Source organism: Pyxicephalus adspersus, chromosome 4, assembly GCF_032062135.1.
Source record: "Pyxicephalus adspersus chromosome 4, UCB_Pads_2.0, whole genome shotgun sequence".
In the NCBI taxonomy this organism is placed as follows: Eukaryota; Metazoa; Chordata; class Amphibia; order Anura; family Pyxicephalidae; genus Pyxicephalus; species Pyxicephalus adspersus.
This window is the reverse complement of record NC_092861.1, coordinates 28,704,158-28,718,526: the sequence shown is the minus strand read 5'-3', so window position 1 is coordinate 28,718,526 and position 14,369 is coordinate 28,704,158.

Below are 14,369 nucleotides of genomic sequence, written 5' to 3'. Positions count from 1 at the left end.
GATTTCTCCCTTTGGATATACTTTAAATAAGCTCAAAGAAAGATTCAGCAGCAGTTAAGTACTGCTTGAGACTTAAGGCTCTAATTCTTCTCTGTCTTTAAACCCTATGTCACACTGTTTCTTTTGCCTTTTTCCTTCCTTGCATAGTAAATCTTTTCCACAGTAAGGGATATGTTTTATTGGATAAAGTCAGGAGGAACAGTGAAATATCTCCAATAGCTTGGCTCTTTTCATTCCCCTTCTATATCCTTTCCATTCATCACTCCAGATGCATATATCTGCTTTCTTTCTCATGTGAATGAAAAAAATGTCTCTAATTTTTGCTCCTTCTCATTTTCTTCACCCGTTTATTGTCTTCATTTACTAGTCAAGTGTCAAACAAATGAAAGCATGAATACTGCCCAGTGTCACTTATTTCTATGCTTCTTCAAAAGCTTGCAGATCATAGACATATAAAAGACGTAGGTGGTAACACACAATGATAGCGAGTTTGTAACCATTGTTTCTTATAGCTGGTGCTTAGGGATGATACTGCACACATAGGTTCTGAAATGAACAATAAAGTGACTTTGTCAGGTTAAAAATATTCCATCTCTTTGTAAATTAGGTTTTTTTGTTATCTTCATGTCCTACCTTCCAACTGTTCCAGAACTGCAGCCTTCTTAAGACTCCTAAGTAATCAGAAGGATTGTCGAACACGTTTCCCACTAGATACCATGGTTCCTCCTTCTGAACCTTACATTCTCGCTGTGTCCTGGAGGAGTAATTTTTACAGTTTTCTACAGCAAGGACTGTTATTGCCATGATGGCATTCTTGGGTCAGTGCCCGGAGCAGTAGGAAGTGGGGTTGGGGCTTAAACCTCTAGTCATAGAGTCTCTGGATTTTTTTCTATATGCATTTTCTTTCTTCTGGACATTTGTGGCTGGTTTCAACAGAACAGTAAGTGAAGAGAAATGGGATAATTTGTTGACTCAAAATGTTCCCCATAATTCAAAAAAACATAAAACTATCACTTGTTCATCTTGTTTAGTGAAATGTACCTACAATTATAAAAAAAAGACAGCATTACTTTTTTAACACTAATAGCACTTTCAGTTAAATAAATATATTACAAAAAGTTCTAAAAATTATAATCATCAATAAATACACTCTTCCTACATATATCTAAAAAGTGAACACATCTGATTTATTAAAACTCGATGTAGCCAGGTTCATCGTACTTCACACAGGGTCTCTGATTGTGGCTGTAACCTGTTGTCACCTAAATTCCTTGTGTACAACTTCCCTTTCACAATCCCCTTCAGTGAATTGTAGATACATTTTTTTTTTTGCTGGATTGTTCAAAAGCTACTGCAGATATGGTTCTAAGTAGTCAGGATGATGCTGTACACATGGCTGAGCCCTTTTTGGAACACAGAGACAGGGAAATACATCATAACCATATAGTTCCATTGGAAATACCAATATACAAGCATTAATGAAGTCAAGCTCCAGCACCACTAAAGTCAGTGTCAGCGAGCGCCAGCAATTACAATATAGTATATGAGAATGATTATCACACCTATATTTGTATAAACAGCATGCTAGCGTAAGACCTTGATGCACATTAATCTCCATTTTTACAGACTTGGATTCAAGGGCAGGTCAAATGTCAATATTAGGAGTGGGTATATAGACTGTATACCATGGGTTAGTGTAAATTACATGTAAACAAAAACTGGGAGATAATTAGCTTTCAAAAAATTGACATTTTTTTTTTTTAGGAACTAATGTTTTCTCTATGGAGGATACGTTGAATAATTATCACTTATCCCCTAAAAATAGTGCCTAGATAAAAATATATATATATTTTTATAAGTATTCATCCCCTTTGCTTTTATTGCATAACAGCCTCATTAAATTTCATTCAGATTTTATGTAATAGGCGTAAAATGTAATATACTATATGTATATAAAGGAACACATATAAGAAGCATATTAACTGCATAGGTAAGCACCCCTTTTGCTTTGAAACAAACTAGCCAATTATGGTTCAAATTAATTAACTTCAATAGTTATATAATTTGTTTATTAAGGTTCCCATTCATGACATTAAAGTGTCATGTGGTCTGTCACATGATGTCTGTAAACATATTGTAAATGACCAAGTTCTTAAATGCCTCTGATTGCAACACCACCAGGTAAGCAACATGAAGGCCAAGGTGCAATTTAATCAGGTCAAAACAAATTTGTGAAAAACTGTTGATCAGAGTTTGTTTCAAAAAGCATCTCAGACTTTGAATATCCCTCAGAGCATCATTAATCCATTTTATTTACAAAACAGAAATAATACTGTAAACTGAACAAGAGGAGGCCACCAACAAACACTCCGGACAAGGAGCTGCAACAAAGACACCAACAATAACAGTGAAGTAGCTGCAAAGACCGACATCAGAGACAGAAGTATCTGTCCACAGGGACACATTACATTCCACGGAGAGGGGTTTTATGGAAGAGAGGCCAGAAATAAAGTCATATTTAGAGTTACCCCAACAGCAAATGCCAAACTACATGGAAGAAGGTTTCCTGGTCAGATAACACTAAAATTTAACTATTTGGCATTTGGCAACATGTGAAATGCCATGTGTGGCACTAACAGAATATTCCCAAGAACCATTTCCAAAGTGAAGCATGATGATGGCAGCATCATGTTTTAAAGATGTTTTTAATCAGTTGGGGCAGAAAATCTAGGAATGATTTAGGGAAACATGGATGGCACTACATACAGGACTTTTATTTTGAAAAACCTCTTTCAGTCTTCTGAGATTTGTGATTGGGATGCAGAAAAATCTATAAATGTTTTGCAAAGGCCCAGTCAAAGCCTAGATCTCCATTCAACTGATAATCTGTGGCATGACATAAAGATGGTTGTACATGTAACTCACCTTAAAAAGCTGGAGCAGATTTTTCTTAAAGAATGGGTGATCATCCCAATTGCTAGATGTGCCACGCTGGTGCAGACAAGATGAAGAACAATAAGGGCCACCACAATACCATGTACCATAGAGTACCATGGAGAACTAGATAGATTTCGGTTTGCATCCACTAAACATCTAATCTATTTGCCCATAATCTCTAGCTGACTGCTACTAATATTGTACCAGAAAACCCTTTTAGCTGTATACTAAGTAAAAAAATTTTGTTAGCCAATTTTAAAGATTGGGTTCACATAATTTATAGGGCTCCACAGTTGACCTAGGGTGAATTCATTGGTTTCATAAAGCATTGTAGAGCTCCCTGTATGACATTGTCCCTTTTATTGCACATTAAAATTAATACAGAAAAAATTTGCTCTGCATCTCCAGGATTCATAGGATGAAAGTTTTTCATATACCTCATACTGAAAGTCCTTACATCACTGGGTTTTATTTTTAGTGACTCATTGTTCAATGATAATGATTGCTTTAGAATCATTTTGTTTTCCTAGGGAATAATAATATATCCCGGTAGATGAAAGCAGCAGTCTCTACATACTGTGATCCTTATTTGTCCTCCTTACGTTAATGCTCTATTACTTTATTTTACCAGCGTGATTTCTTTTCACCTTCCCTTTCCTCTCAAAATGTCCTTTCTCTGCACTCCTATCCATTTATTTGCTTTGTGTTTGTAGCGTGATTTGCATTCCTCTTACATAGCTCTGTTTGCATTCCACTCACTGGAACACATGCTGTATACTTTCGCTTCAGCAGCGGCTCACTCTGTATGTGTATTTATTAGCTGGCTGTTCAGCATTTTACACAATGATATCTGAAGAAATGTTTTTGAGTACCTTTTAATGCAGCTTTTGATGCAATGATACAGCAGCAATTGAACATCATGCTCTGTGGAATCTCCACCAGAAGTTTCTTTATTAAGGAGGCCCAGTTATGTCCCGGGGAAATCACATAATATTGCTTGTTTCTAGTCATATAAAGAGGATAAGGTTTGAGTTTACTGGTACTATGCAATCGAGGTGTAACCTGTGCGTTGAAGATTCACAGTCCCCACAAATTTGTGTCCTGGATAATATTCTAGGGCCATATTTTATTGCCCATTTTTATCATGTAAAATAAGCATACATTAGTACTAATAAAACAATACCCTTTAATCGGCTTGTGACATTTGTGGGTTAGAAATAGGAGCAGTAAGCTTATGTGCTCCCCCTCATATCACTAAAATGTCCACTGGAATCTTGCTTGGCAAAAAAGGAATTGGGTTAAGAAAAGAAGGGAACTCCATCACTTCCATTTCCATCATATTACAATATATACAAATATATATATATATACAAATCTGGGAGCTTTTTTAATAAGAATTCTCACAGATATCCACCCCTTCACCCTGGGTGGTGAGCAGAGGGGTACATAATACCCTTTAGGAATTCTCATAAAGTATAAATAAAGCCTAAAAACTACACCAAACATTGAGAACAATGTCTATTTTGTTTTATCCAGTGCATTCAGTCCCTGTTGAAAACAATGACAGGAGCTCTGGATGGAGCTTCTGTCATTGTGGTCGGTGGTGAAAGTATGTCCAAGCAACAAAACCATCTGGAAAAACTACTTGCACAAGCTTAAAATGCTTCCAAAAGTGTGCACAATGCTTACAAATGCTCGCAAGCAGTTCAAATTCAAGTCTATGGAGCCAGCAAAGTTGCAAAGTGCAGGATTCTAATAAGCTCCATACCCACAGACCTAGACAACTTTGGGGATGACTCATTGTTGGGGGCCAACAGGGGTATATGCTTGCTATATTTTCCTCAGTTTTCTACCTAGCTTGGTCCCAAGCCTGTAAAAATAGCCTGTTTGTAAGTAAAAAAAAAAAAAAAAAAAAAAAAAAAAAAAACAATACATCTTTAGGACATTCTACAACCATATCATAAATGTTTCCTTTATTTACATTGTTTTTAGTGTAGTCATCACTGTATCTCCAGCCTAATGCAATTTTTTTACAGTGGAATTTAAGGGTAGATGAAAGTGTCACATTTAAAATTATTGTAGCAAAGGGGTGTTGTGTGTATATTGCACAGGGAAAGAGACCCCAAGTGGTCATGATACAGCTTTCCAACATATTGTGACAAATCTTTTACAATAAAGCAAAAATCTTGTGTTTTGGAGTGCTGGTGATAACCTTTTCTGTTCACATTCAAGGAAATTTTTCAAATTTTCCCCTTGTACATGAAAGCATTAAGATACAAATGGGTGAAATTCCTATGCTAATTAATCCTTGAGTGCTATATTATTATAAACATGTTTTGACATAACCCCCCACCTCTGACTCTTTTTGTGAAAATAATATGTTCAAGGACCCATTAACTTCAAACCAAAGTCTTCCCTAATCAAAATTTTTCCCATGGACCTACATTATTCAGCAAGTCAAAAGTCAGCAAATTGTTTGAAGGGCTGCCCCTAGTGTGGAACTGTTTGTGAACCTGTGTATGCTTGTCATCAAACTTTCTATGTCTCATGCTTGTTCAAGGTTAGTGACTAAGATAATATTGAACTTAGGGGGTGACTGTTTCAGTCAACTAGAATGTTCAGAAAATGAAAGAAATGGCCTCTATTATTACTCCAAAAAAATCACCCATTGGTGTCTATCTAGTAGAGCAATACAGCTCATTTGGAAGGTAGCAAGTATGCGTATGCCTAGGTTGCTGGAACCAGCACAACATACAATCTACTAACAATGACACAATTTTATGTTTTATGTCTTTCTTTTTCATCATAATTTCCTGGATCTAGTGTTGTGGGTTTTAACTAGTGGTAAAAGGAAATTATGCACACGTGACCATTTATAGTGAGTTTGCAATGTGTTGTTTGATTGTAGTTTTAAAAAACTGCTCAAATGCAGCAAGGTTTTTTTTTTTAAGTGTGCAATGTTGTACACAGCACCCTAATGAGAAGGATTTTCTAGATTAGAATTTTCTCTGGGGTTTTGTGTGCTGTGAACATTTATACACCCTAAGAACCTGGTTCTTCCCAGGGTACTGTTACCCCTTTGGCATGCCCACCTCAGAAAACATTATTTCAGTGCCAGAGTGAAATCACAATCTTGTGCATGCTCTGGAGTTACCTCACTCCAGCCTGGCCTAAGATTTTACACCAAGTAAAAATACCAGATGAAGATGAGAGAGTCCTACTTTACACCTTCAAACTCTTTACTGTACAGTTCACTATGGCTTTTTAACAATAGGGTTTTTAGGAGTTTACATCAAGGATAGTTCTGTGCAATGGATCTGGGTTTTATCCTGTGGTGGTTAGCCCAAAAATCTAAAATGGCAGAGAAAACTACATTCCCAATTTAGCCCTAATTGTTTTTCTTTCACAGTTGTATACAATTCACAGCAAACCACACTTTAGCAAATTCAACACTTATACGACTTACCCTCTTTTGTGCATGTGCATTGATGTGTTTGCATTTGTGTAGGTCAATGAGCTGATCAAAACCTCTGTGCATGCTGCTATCCCTACCAATTTCCCTTTGCGGTACTATGTTCACATTCCATACATAGTAAGTTTATTTTAATTGTTTCCGAATCAGAAACCTCTGGGTCAGGAATCCTCATCTATTTACTATAAAGATACTTGCACCACTTTGTTCAAAGAACATGGCAAGTGCTAAAATCAGCCAATGTAGTGAAAAGAGCCCAGGCTTGTGTGTGTTTCCTGGTGCCCCAGAGCTCATTCTGGGGAAAGAGGGTTGTGTGCTTTTGTTCTCCTGATTGTGTTCATGAACAGCCATCACAAACATAGAAAAATACAGCCCAATTAAACATATCATGCTCATTAGCTGTCTTTGGTCCTAAGTGGCACTGCACCTTTGTAATGCAAACAGCAGCCGTTGTAAAGCAAAACAAGTCAGAGAGAAACAATCAGAGAGATTTTAACACACAGGAACAGATGGAAACAGATAATACAAATGGAAAGTGTACACACAAAGATTAGAGCCTGAGCAGAACACAGAAAGGTCAGCACCAATCTGTGGGAACTGGATCAAAATGTAAACATGCAAATAATATGCAAACAAAGCTCGCAATCTGCCGTAATGCCGTAATTATCTTTGTCTCGCTTGCAACGAATTGCATCTTGTTAGAATAATCTTTGCTAATGTGAGGCCCATATTTTGTTCTGGAGACTCGTAAGATTAATCAGCGTGAGAGCTCGTAAAACAGCAAAGTGGAGGCGGGTTTTTAACCTCTTCACTTCGGGGACTTTTTATCCAGTCTTCTGTGAAAGATTTAGCTTACATATTCCTGTCAATGCTGCACAGGTAATACTACTTTACTATAGGACTTTATCAATATTGTAATTTATATTGTGTTTTTTGTGTTCATGAATACCTCAAGGAATACGTAACATGCAACTGCCAAGGTGCTGCTGTACCATAAACCACACCATGCTTTACAAGGAGCCAGTACACATTAACTTACAAAAGCATAGTTTCAATGTCTCAACTCTCCAGCTTCTTAAGAAACAGTCCCTCGTTTAGGTCTGAAGATTATACTTTATTGCAAAAATTGTAAATAGTGTTTATGTAGAATAGAGACCATTCAGTAGTAATGCACCACAAGGCCTGTACTAGGTCATATTCAATTTTTGATATAAGTGAAGCTTTAGTTGGCAAGGTATGTCTTTTTGCTGATGTCACAAAGGTGTTTGTGATTTTTATTCCTGAAATTGTTTTGATATAAAACATAATTTGACACTGGAAGATTCGCCAAACCAAGGGATGCATCCCAAGAAGGAGAACCAGAAGGATGAAGAAGGTCCCCTATTCCCCTTTATACACTTTAGCTAGACCACAGTTAGAATACCATGTCCAGTTCTTGGACTTATCTTCCTATTCACATGATAGAATAGGTCCAGATATGAAAAGTGCTATATTTGCCAGACTCATTTTTAATTTTTTATAACCATATGGCAGAAAAAACAGCACAGTTTCTTGTGGATGGGGCAGAGGCACTCTGTGGAAAAATCTAAGTGTAGCTAAATTGTGGGCATGATTATACTATTTAGATTTTTAATGCCTGCCTAATACCCCTAGTACAGACGCAACATACACACCACAATTTTTTTAAAATGCCCTTCCTGCAAATTCAAGCCTATGAGCACGGCTCACAAGCAATGCAGCTTTCGAAGATATTTTTTCATTTTCTCTACCTGTTCCTTCACCCCGGTTCCTCTTTTTTATCTTTGCTGTTTCAAACTTGTACACTGCCTTTATCTACACTTTCAACAGTATGCACTTAAATCACCTCACATTATTTAACTTACATTGGCTGCACCCCAACTCTATTTACTCATATACAATTAACGTTTTTTTCTCCCTGAATATTTATGTCTTGCTAGTGACCATTGTTACACTACTTTCTAATCTTTAAGGGACTTTAAGTCCCCTAAAAACACCTGCCTATGCCCGGTGTCTCAGGCCTAGCCTTGCTTAATAAAACTATTCTCATCTGTGGTTTATTCATTTTTGTAGTAAAACACACTCCTCAACCCTTTATAGTGCAGGGTTAGAACTCCGCTGGTAAAACTTCTGGCTAATTTTCACACAGCCAAGCTATATCCTTTTAGATTGAATTCATAAAGGTAAACACCTGCCTGCACTTTGTATCTCTGGTCAATTTCAGCCTTCTCTCTCTCATTAAAATTGTCCTGCTGTGTGTCATTTTTCAGATGCTTTATCTTCTGTGATCCCTTAATTCCTAATAAGGGATCGATGTGGATTAGCGAGCAGCAGGACAGCTTTACATCAGTGTTACCAATTTTACATACATTCACCAATTTCTATCACCTGGTAAAAATCCAATGCATGCATCAGATTAGCGTGCTGCTGCTGTGAGCTGAGCTAGCTTTAAAATGAAACCAACCAACTAAATATGCACTGCAAGGTGCTGTTGGTGAGGATGTCTATGAAAACCATGCATACAGTTTTGTACTTAATGCTCACGTTTTAAGGCATCCTTAAAATGTGTAAATTAAACGATTTGTGTTTTTTATATGTTGACCTGTTTTTGCATTGATACATGTCTTCTATGACAGTGCCCAGCTTTCTACGTTTTTAACTTACTTGTTAACTCTAAAAAATATCAGAATTCACTAACAAGATTGACAGCCCCTTCTGTAGACTTTAATAGTATTGTCATCTATGTTTGGATTTGCTGAATTTGAAAAAGAATTTGATTAATCCTGGTTTGCCTTATAGTATTATGGACAACATACTGGCCAATATTACATATATTGTGAAACATATATGGGGAGCATAAATGGGTAATAGGCAATACTGACAATGTAATGAAACTAGATCAGAGGGAACCACAGATAAAACATTTCTAATCAAGCAAAAAGCATATCTCTTTATTTCCTCCTTGGTTTAAATGGAGCACAGGTTAACTTTAAGTTCTTTGCATTAAACTAGATAATTCTTGTGCTATCTTGTGATAGACTAATACCCCTACAGCCATTCCCTGAGATCTATAAAATATTTAGAGTTAAAACAAAAGGAGTTCGTTATGCTCTGGTAAAAAGAAAAAAAGACCTTGAGACATCAGTTCAAGAAATCTTGAAGACTCTACTTCAGGCTGATCTGTCACAGGCTTTTGTTTGACACAGAAATCACACCCACACATAGAACAACATGAATCATTAAAGGTAATTCTTCTCAAGAGTTACAAAAGTGAATTTATTTTTATAAAAAAGAAGCAGTGATTTCTCCCTTTGGATATACTTTAAATAAGCTCAAAGAAAGATTCAGCAGCAGTTAAGTACTGCTTGAGACTTAAGGCTCTAATTCTTCTCTGTCTTTAAACCCTATGTCACACTGTTTCTTTTGCCTTTTTCCTTCCTTGCATAGTAAATCTTTTCCACAGTAAGGGATATGTTTTATTGGATAAAGTCAGGAGGAACAGTGAAATATCTCCAATAGCTTGGCTCTTTTCATTCCCCTTCTATATCCTTTCCATTCATCACTCCAGATGCATATATCTGCTTTCTTTCTCATGTGAATGAAAAAAATGTCTCTAATTTTTGCTCCTTCTCATTTTCTTCACCCGTTTATTGTCTTCATTTACTAGTCAAGTGTCAAACAAATGAAAGCATGAATACTGCCCAGTGTCACTTATTTCTATGCTTCTTCAAAAGCTTGCAGATCATAGACATATAAAAGACGTAGGTGGTAACACACAATGATAGCGAGTTTGTAACCATTGTTTCTTATAGCTGGTGCTTAGGGATGATACTGCACACATAGGTTCTGAAATGAACAATAAAGTGACTTTGTCAGGTTAAAAATATTCCATCTCTTTGTAAATTAGGTTTTTTTGTTATCTTCATGTCCTACCTTCCAACTGTTCCAGAACTGCAGCCTTCTTAAGACTCCTAAGTAATCAGAAGGATTGTCGAACACGTTTCCCACTAGATACCATGGTTCCTCCTTCTGAACCTTACATTCTCGCTGTGTCCTGGAGGAGTAATTTTTACAGTTTTCTACAGCAAGGACTGTTATTGCCATGATGGCATTCTTGGGTCAGTGCCCGGAGCAGTAGGAAGTGGGGTTGGGGCTTAAACCTCTAGTCATAGAGTCTCTGGATTTTTTTCTATATGCATTTTCTTTCTTCTGGACATTTGTGGCTGGTTTCAACAGAACAGTAAGTGAAGAGAAATGGGATAATTTGTTGACTCAAAATGTTCCCCATAATTCAAAAAAACATAAAACTATCACTTGTTCATCTTGTTTAGTGAAATGTACCTACAATTATAAAAAAAAGACAGCATTACTTTTTTAACACTAATAGCACTTTCAGTTAAATAAATATATTACAAAAAGTTCTAAAAATTATAATCATCAATAAATACACTCTTCCTACATATATCTAAAAAGTGAACACATCTGATTTATTAAAACTCGATGTAGCCAGGTTCATCGTACTTCACACAGGGTCTCTGATTGTGGCTGTAACCTGTTGTCACCTAAATTCCTTGTGTACAACTTCCCTTTCACAATCCCCTTCAGTGAATTGTAGATACATTTTTTTTTTTGCTGGATTGTTCAAAAGCTACTGCAGATATGGTTCTAAGTAGTCAGGATGATGCTGTACACATGGCTGAGCCCTTTTTGGAACACAGAGACAGGGAAATACATCATAACCATATAGTTCCATTGGAAATACCAATATACAAGCATTAATGAAGTCAAGCTCCAGCACCACTAAAGTCAGTGTCAGCGAGCGCCAGCAATTACAATATAGTATATGAGAATGATTATCACACCTATATTTGTATAAACAGCATGCTAGCGTAAGACCTTGATGCACATTAATCTCCATTTTTACAGACTTGGATTCAAGGGCAGGTCAAATGTCAATATTAGGAGTGGGTATATAGACTGTATACCATGGGTTAGTGTAAATTACATGTAAACAAAAACTGGGAGATAATTAGCTTTCAAAAAATTGACATTTTTTTTTTTTAGGAACTAATGTTTTCTCTATGGAGGATACGTTGAATAATTATCACTTATCCCCTAAAAATAGTGCCTAGATAAAAATATATATATATTTTTATAAGTATTCATCCCCTTTGCTTTTATTGCATAACAGCCTCATTAAATTTCATTCAGATTTTATGTAATAGGCGTAAAATGTAATATACTATATGTATATAAAGGAACACATATAAGAAGCATATTAACTGCATAGGTAAGCACCCCTTTTGCTTTGAAACAAACTAGCCAATTATGGTTCAAATTAATTAACTTCAATAGTTATATAATTTGTTTATTAAGGTTCCCATTCATGACATTAAAGTGTCATGTGGTCTGTCACATGATGTCTGTAAACATATTGTAAATGACCAAGTTCTTAAATGCCTCTGATTGCAACACCACCAGGTAAGCAACATGAAGGCCAAGGTGCAATTTAATCAGGTCAAAACAAATTTGTGAAAAACTGTTGATCAGAGTTTGTTTCAAAAAGCATCTCAGACTTTGAATATCCCTCAGAGCATCATTAATCCATTTTATTTACAAAACAGAAATAATACTGTAAACTGAACAAGAGGAGGCCACCAACAAACACTCCGGACAAGGAGCTGCAACAAAGACACCAACAATAACAGTGAAGTAGCTGCAAAGACCGACATCAGAGACAGAAGTATCTGTCCACAGGGACACATTACATTCCACGGAGAGGGGTTTTATGGAAGAGAGGCCAGAAATAAAGTCATATTTAGAGTTACCCCAACAGCAAATGCCAAACTACATGGAAGAAGGTTTCCTGGTCAGATAACACTAAAATTTAACTATTTGGCATTTGGCAACATGTGAAATGCCATGTGTGGCACTAACAGAATATTCCCAAGAACCATTTCCAAAGTGAAGCATGATGATGGCAGCATCATGTTTTAAAGATGTTTTTAATCAGTTGGGGCAGAAAATCTAGGAATGATTTAGGGAAACATGGATGGCACTACATACAGGACTTTTATTTTGAAAAACCTCTTTCAGTCTTCTGAGATTTGTGATTGGGATGCAGAAAAATCTATAAATGTTTTGCAAAGGCCCAGTCAAAGCCTAGATCTCCATTCAACTGATAATCTGTGGCATGACATAAAGATGGTTGTACATGTAACTCACCTTAAAAAGCTGGAGCAGATTTTTCTTAAAGAATGGGTGATCATCCCAATTGCTAGATGTGCCACGCTGGTGCAGACAAGATGAAGAACAATAAGGGCCACCACAATACCATGTACCATAGAGTACCATGGAGAACTAGATAGATTTCGGTTTGCATCCACTAAACATCTAATCTATTTGCCCATAATCTCTAGCTGACTGCTACTAATATTGTACCAGAAAACCCTTTTAGCTGTATACTAAGTAAAAAAATTTTGTTAGCCAATAAAAGTGGTTTCCTATGTCTATAACGGTTTATTTCTGTCACCTCTCCTCCTCTGCTGAACTTCTGTATCTTCACTGGCTTCCCATCAAGCTAAGAGTCATATTAGAGTTATTACATTATACATTCCCAAAACTTATTATCAGCCTTCCTGACCTCATAACAAAGCTTTCATATACCATGGTATCCAACCTACTCACTAGAACCTCATCTTATTCATGACTCAAGATTATAGATTATATATATATTTTTATAGAGTTATACCTACTCACCATACCCATACAATTTATTTCAAACTCCTTTAATCATGATAATCTTCTCCCAGAACAGCACTGCTCTAGTAAGCTTTAATGATCCCCCTTCATTCACTATAAAGTTATCCAATGTAAGAAACCAGGATTTATATAGAGGTGTTCCATCACCTCAAGTCATTGACAATTGTCATTACTTATTTATTTAGTGTTCTGAACCTAACACCTACAACCTCACATTGCAACAATAAAAGCATGATCGCTTCTCTTCCCCTGCTAAATTTTGTATTTGTTTTTCTTTGGAGTTTGTAATTGTACACAACTCCCTTCTGGATTGTGTGCCACGGCTTCCAATAGCACATTGACATCTTCGAATGCAGGAGTTCTTACTCTGCTGGGTACATTTAATCCCATGGTTGAATCCTTAGTTTATGGTAGGATGAATAAGTTTGGCACTTGACACTTTAGTCTTTTTGTAATGTTATTGTTGAATAAGCTTTGGGAGAAAATATTAAGGATACAGATTGTCCAGAAGTGTGTGAAAATCTGGCCTACATACTTGAATCTCTAGATTCCATTTAGTGTAGCTTGTGTTTGCCTTTCTGTGGTTTCTTAGTAATCTTTAACAGCTCTTTAACAGCTAACATCATTCCTATGACTCTGTAAGAACAGTAACATCTCAGATCTGTGACTATGTAGCATCAGTCAGAACCTTTTGTGTACCCAAACTCGCTAACAACTTTTATTTTTGCCTAACTGGTTCCTTCATAGAAATTTTTACCTACTGTTCAATTTTGCACATATTTTGCATACTTTTTTTTTAAATTAAGATACTTTCATTGGTCATAATTGGACTATTAATCATCTTTCCTTTTGCTTTTTAAAGGAGAGATCAAATTATAAAAAAAGAAAGAAAATCAGTCAAATTATAAACTAAAACTTTTTTCAGTTCTTTCTGTTTTTGTCCCAATTACGTTTTGGTAATAATGAAAGATTTAAAGTGGAATGTGATTGCCTCTTTTGCTTTATATCTCAGAGGGACGTTACCCACCTCTTCCCTCAGAGTATGTTGCCTCAGTGAGCTCTCAAAATGGATCCTAATTAGAACCAGACAAGCTGCTCTGACAGCTCCCACACAATTATCTGTGAATCAAAGGCTGGTCTGCCCAGCGCTCCAGGATTCTCTCTCTGAGCCCAGCTTCAG